The sequence below is a fragment of the Peromyscus maniculatus genome, chromosome 5, assembly GCF_049852395.1.
Source record: "Peromyscus maniculatus bairdii isolate BWxNUB_F1_BW_parent chromosome 5, HU_Pman_BW_mat_3.1, whole genome shotgun sequence".
In the NCBI taxonomy this organism is placed as follows: Eukaryota; Metazoa; Chordata; class Mammalia; order Rodentia; family Cricetidae; genus Peromyscus; species Peromyscus maniculatus.
In genome coordinates, this window is record NC_134856.1 from 89468155 (window position 1) to 89474329 (window position 6175).

Here is a 6175-nt window from a genome sequence, read left to right on the forward strand (position 1 = left end):
TTTAGGATTCTGAGTTCTGCTATGTCTGTGAACTATACCCAACCAAATGAATATAAAAAAACAAAAATTAACTAACTGGCAACCTCAATAATTCCTGCAAATATGTGGAATATGAAAGTATAAACTCACCCTTGATAAACATAACCAGAGATAGGAGTGATAACTCAATTTTTTTTTTGAAAACTAAATTCTTCTAATGCATACCATATATATATGGTTTTTTGAGACAGGGTTTCTCTGTGTAGCTTTGTGCCTTTCCCGGAACTCACTTGGTAGCCCAGGCTGGCCTTGAACTCACAGAGATCCACCTGGCTCTGCCTCTCGAGTGCTGGGATTAAAGGCGTGTGCCACCACCGCCTGACGCATACCTTATTTTATGTCTTAATGTAAAATTTATTCACAAAGGCTAAGATTTTGGAATTAACGAGATTATATATTTATTGTTCTGTGTTTGTTTTAACCAGAGGGACCTTAAATTTTAGAATGACTGTAAATGATAAAATGTCAGTCAGATGAAACAGAAGAATCAGAGTCACATTAGACTTCTTTGCCAGATGGATGGGTAAAAATGAAAAGAAAGAGTATAAATTTCAATCATTTAAATAGTTGTTTTTTGATCCAAAAACAATGTATGCATTCAGGTATGGATATACTTTTATGATTAAAAGGTCTTTTCATCTGTTTTTGTTGTTGTGTTTTTTGATTTTGTGTATCCATATACGTGCATGTGTACCATGTGCACATCTGGTGCCTGCAGATATCAGAAGAGGGTGATGTATCTGGCACTAGAGTTACACGTAGGTGCGTAGGTGCCAGGAATCAAATCCAGGCTCTATACAAGAGCCTTTCTTGTTTCTAATCTCTTTTTAGTTATAAGTGTATGTGAACTCTTCTCATTTGGTAGGTCCTTGTTTTCCAAATGCTTCTAATATTTTTGAAGATGGGTAGTATTGTTGGTGTAGAAAAACATCTCAAACACAATAAACATTTGAAAACTTTGATTTACAAGAAAAATTATTCAAAATATAAAAACCAAAAACTCACCAAACAGTGTTCTTAAAGCAAGATTTGGTACTGTGAAATTTTAAATACCATGGAGAAAGATCATATGAAGGGCAATGTTTTATGGAGAGCACATTGAAAGATGATACATAAGCTTGAGAAATACAGATATCATAGTCCTAAAACCCTGTAAATGGAGACATTTTCCATTTGTACCATTATCCTTTGAATAACCATGGATACATAAGGAATAGATGCCTAGTGTTGCGTTGTAGTACTCTGTCATGGCATGAAATGAAAAGTCACAAACATGCATATATACACAACAAAGAAATATATGCTTCTGGAATTTTCTTTCTGGATATATGTATATTGTTTGGTTTCTTCTATACCCTTAAAAATACCCAACATATGGATTGAGGTATAGCTCAATGACAGATCATTTACCTAATATATATATGAGGTTCCAGGTTTGATTCCCACCAACAGCAAGGGAAACAGACAAATAAACACAAAGGATGCCTATCCTAGACACTTGAATACCTTACCACATTGCTTTATGTACTAGAAAAATACTGTGCTATACATGTTGTAGATCACACTTTCAAGTTTGCACAGTCTGTGATTTAAAAAAGTAGTTGTTGGTTTTTTTTTTTTTTATCACTTCTCTTCATTTGGATCAATAAAGCACAGTGAGAGTCATGAGGAAACCAGGTCACTGTTCCTATTATCCTCACCTCTTGATGACATTGATTGAGGATTGGACAGCTCAACGACTAGGGCATAATGGCGTGGCTCTGGCAGATCCCTTCTCACTATGTTGCTTTGAAATTGTACTAAAAACTTAGAGGTGTGCCTTGTTTACTCTGGTGACAGATCTCATGAACATTTAAGAGTTCCATTGACTTGGCCTTTGAAAGCCTAGATGAGTCATCTGACAGAAGCCATGCAAAGCCTGCAGGCTGCCTACGTGAGAGCACATGAGCTCTGTGGTATTTGCATTGTGAACACAGAGAGGCAACTCAGAGGAGTTCTGTAATGAGCATGGCAGCTGGTATATGCAACTGTCTGCCCATCACTTAAACTTCTCATGCCCAAACCTATTTTACATCCAGAATGGGTAAGCTAAAAGAGATAAGCATTTTTTTTAAAAGCAACTAAAGTAGCTGGAAACCAAAATATCTTTTCCAAGGAGGATTTTGTTTTCTCTGGATATCATCTATTCTGCAACATCAGAACACTTGAAGAAGACTTCAAGTTCTTCTTAGCAATATTTCATTCATTTGTGTTTGATGCTTCTAAATTGCCTCACTTTTCAGATATACAAGACCTCAAACATTTTTATTCATAGTATTCTTTTAGTAAGAAAATTAAGCTAATCCTCCATGAAACTATAGTATGTGTACTTTGTAATTGGTGAGGAAAAGTAAAATCCCATAATTGTTTCTTGGGAACTTGATAAGAGCCTGAATCTGAAACCTTATAATTAAAGAGGAGAATTCTTTGTAAAAATTTAGTCTAAAATTATATAAAATTTTAAGTCATAGCCCCATGTTAAATTTTGTCCAATGAGGAACATATTTTTGATAGAATCTTTATTTCAATGTTTTTATTCAGATTACTACACCTGCTTTTAAAAGATGATTGCAAGCAGTTATCAATGCTAGCTGATGATGATCAAAGATTAAAATAAGAACTAATAATCAAGAGATAATATTGTTACACTAAAAAGTGTTTTAAAAGGTTGCAGTTCCCTGTACTTCCTCTGGGCCACACAGTAAAGTGGACTCTGCTGGTGTAGTTGTGGGAGAGCCCACCCTGAGGGCATGACAACAGGAGAACTGGCCTGCACATTGCTCATCACTGCAAAGGGTAAACTAGCCAGCAGTGCAGCAACAGGATATCCCAGAGGAGTTCCAGGGAGGATCCAGCATGAATAGTGTAACAGAAACCAGAGGCCTCCAACCATGCCAATGACTTTGCAATGAACACTTGCAAGTAAAGATATATGGATAGAAGAGTAAACTGTGTGATTCATTGTGTCACACTACAGTTTACATGACAAGATTTTTCTTCCTTTTTTCCCATTTCTTTTCTTTTTTTCTCATAAATTGTATTTTGTTTTATTTTGTGGGGCAGGTTGTAAGCGCAGAGGGCGGATATGAAGGGATGGGTAAATGACTGGAATTGAGATGTATGATGTGAAAGACACAAAGAATAAATAAAAAATATAGTTTAAATAGGCTGCAGTCACAATCAAGTGTCTATGAGTAGCTACACTCTATAAGCATTCTTGGGAAATTCTTTTTTTTTTTTTTTTGTTTTTTTGTTTTTGTTTTTTGAGACAGGGTTTCTCTGTGTAGCTTTGTGCCTTTCCTGGAATGCACTCTGTAGCCCAGGCTGGCCTCAAACTCACAGGGATCCGCCTGCCTCTTCCTCCCGAGTGCTGGGATTAAAGGCGTGTGCCACCACCGCCCGGCTGGGAAATTCTTTTTAATTATTGCAGTGATGGCAAAAAGTGTAGAGTTTCACTTTAAAACCAAAATGGAAGTTTAAAGCAATCAATCACTCATTCATGTGTATTTATTATCCCACAGTGTTTACCTCTTAATATAATTGCTGGGGGATATCTTTCTGTACATTGTGAATATATGTTGTCCCCATTGGTTAATAAAGAAGCTGCTTTGGCCTATGGCTAGGCAAAACTTAGAGGCAGGCAGGAAATCCAAGAAGACAGGAAAGAGAAAGGTGGAGTCTGGAGAGATGCAGCCTGCCACTGAAGGAGAAGCAAGATGCCAGCAGACCCGTAAAGCCACAGAAAATGTGACAAAACATAGATTAATAGAAATGGGTTAATTTAACATATAAGAACTAGCTAGCAAGAAACTTAAGCCATTGGCTGTGTAGTTTGTAAATAATATAAGGCTCTATGTGTTTACTTGGGACAAAGAAGCTGAGGGACACAGGTGAGAGAGATTTGTCTGGACCACAGGGCCAGGCAGGACCTGAGAAAGCTTCCGACTACATATATATATATATATATATATATATATATATATATATATCCTATTGAAAGCACTGAAGTATTCAAAGCACAGGATAGATCATCAACTAAAGTCTTCCCAGGAGTAAGGGACAGACACGCAATGCCATACCACTCCATTACAGTATTATAGTTTGTTCCTAACCTAGCTAGTGTATCACTCATAACTGTGGTTGATATCACTGAGATGTTCATATGAGCTCGAATACTCTTCTGAGTCCTAATGAGTACTTATCCTTGTGTAATTTACAATAGTTCTATGAAGCAAGGATTATTTGTCCATTTTTCAGAACAAGAACCAAAGACAGAAGACAGTTAATAAATTGTCAAAAAAAAATCATACAGCTTAAAAGTAGCAGGGCCAATCTTTGAATCAAGGTAATAAACTCGATAGACTGAAAGCTTAGCTATTGCTTACACTAGGCCAAGGATACCCTGAAGTGTTTTCAAATATTATGCCAGACCTTGAGGCTATGGTGACAAACTTCACAAGCTTCCTATTTCTAAACACTTCGCAACTGAGATTATGTGAATGCATCAGGGTTTTCCAGAGAAGTAGACTCAAAGAGATAAGCTGACAGATTTTGTACAGAATTGTCTCATGCAATTCTGAAAGCTGAGATGTTCCAAGAGCTACAGTCAGCCAGGAGGAAGGACAAGACAGCCAATAGTTTTATCCTAGTCTAAGATTAAAGGCCTTAGAATAAGAGTCACTGATAATTTAATTTCTTGTCTAAGGGCCTCAGTTTCAAGTAGAGCAGATGTTTCAGTCTGAGTCCAAAAGCAGAAAATGACCAATATTCTAGGTCAAGTAATCATACAATTGGAGTTGCTCTTACTTGGGGCAGATTGCTATATTGTTTTATTGGAGTCTTTAATGGGTTGGACTGATGTGAGCCATTCACACCAGAGAAAACAACTTTACTTAGTCCTTCTGCCTAAAGTCCCCTGTTAGATGTTAATCCCCTCCATGCCTCCAGAATAATGTATCCAGGTCTCTGGAAAAGAAGATACATAAAATTAAACACCAAGCTAGTATACCCAGGTGTTATTAATGGCTACAATTAAAGTAGTTCTACCATAGTGACACACACAAAGTATAATGAGATGCTGTCATCCTCATTGTTCCAACCCTTCATTCTTTGGGTCCATTCCATGTACTTTCTTTAGAGATTCTGATTTCAGAATGTGTGGCTTGACTCAGCCTTGACTGCTAAGCCCTGGTTTACAGAATAGAATTAGGAAGTGTCATAAATTGCTGTGTGATTCTGACCAAGTACACAAGGTTACATAGTATAGAGTGATAAAGAATGACAAGTACAGGTGTCCATCTTACATTTCACCTTTGAAATTTTCACTACTCATCAATAACTGTAGGTCAATGACATATATTAACTTCTGGTGTTGTTAATAATGGCTTTATTAGAGGATCAAGACAGAGATAATGTGTAGTGAAACAAAAGGATTCAAATATAAAGAGTAGATTGGGCATGGAATTGCCCTGCTTCTAGTTAGGATAAACAAAAGAAGATTGTGTTTGTGATATTCCCAGGTCATTGTGTAAACCTAAACTGGAAACATAAATTTAGAATACAGGACAAGGTGGTAGAGGAGATCTTGTTCAAGAAAAAAAAAATGACTATGCAGAAAAATAAAACTAACTTATTTAATATTTTTAAGAAATAGCCAATTAACAGCCACTATGTTCTGGGCACCCTTCTGAATGTTGTTAATAAATAACCAAACTGTACAAAGTCACTCTTTTTTGCAGCTTAAAATCTAAATGGGGAGGGTATCTTAAAAAATATGCACTTGACTGGGTGACAATGTGGATGAAAAAAGTCACAAAGCAATGAAGGAAGTGCTGATTGTTTGATACATGATAGGCATGGGATAACACAAAATGATGCCTGAAAGAAAGTACCCAGATGTGAAGAAAAGAGTGGGTCATGAAGAAGTCTGGTTGAAGAATATTCTATGCAGGAGTCGCATACTGGGAAAGACCTTGAAATGGTATATTCTCTGCCTCATTGAGAGTGATGAGCATCTGGGGTAATTGAGTAGAGGGAGTGTGTGTGACAAAACATTTCCTGGGGAGACACAACATATGTCCATCACTCCAGATAAGGA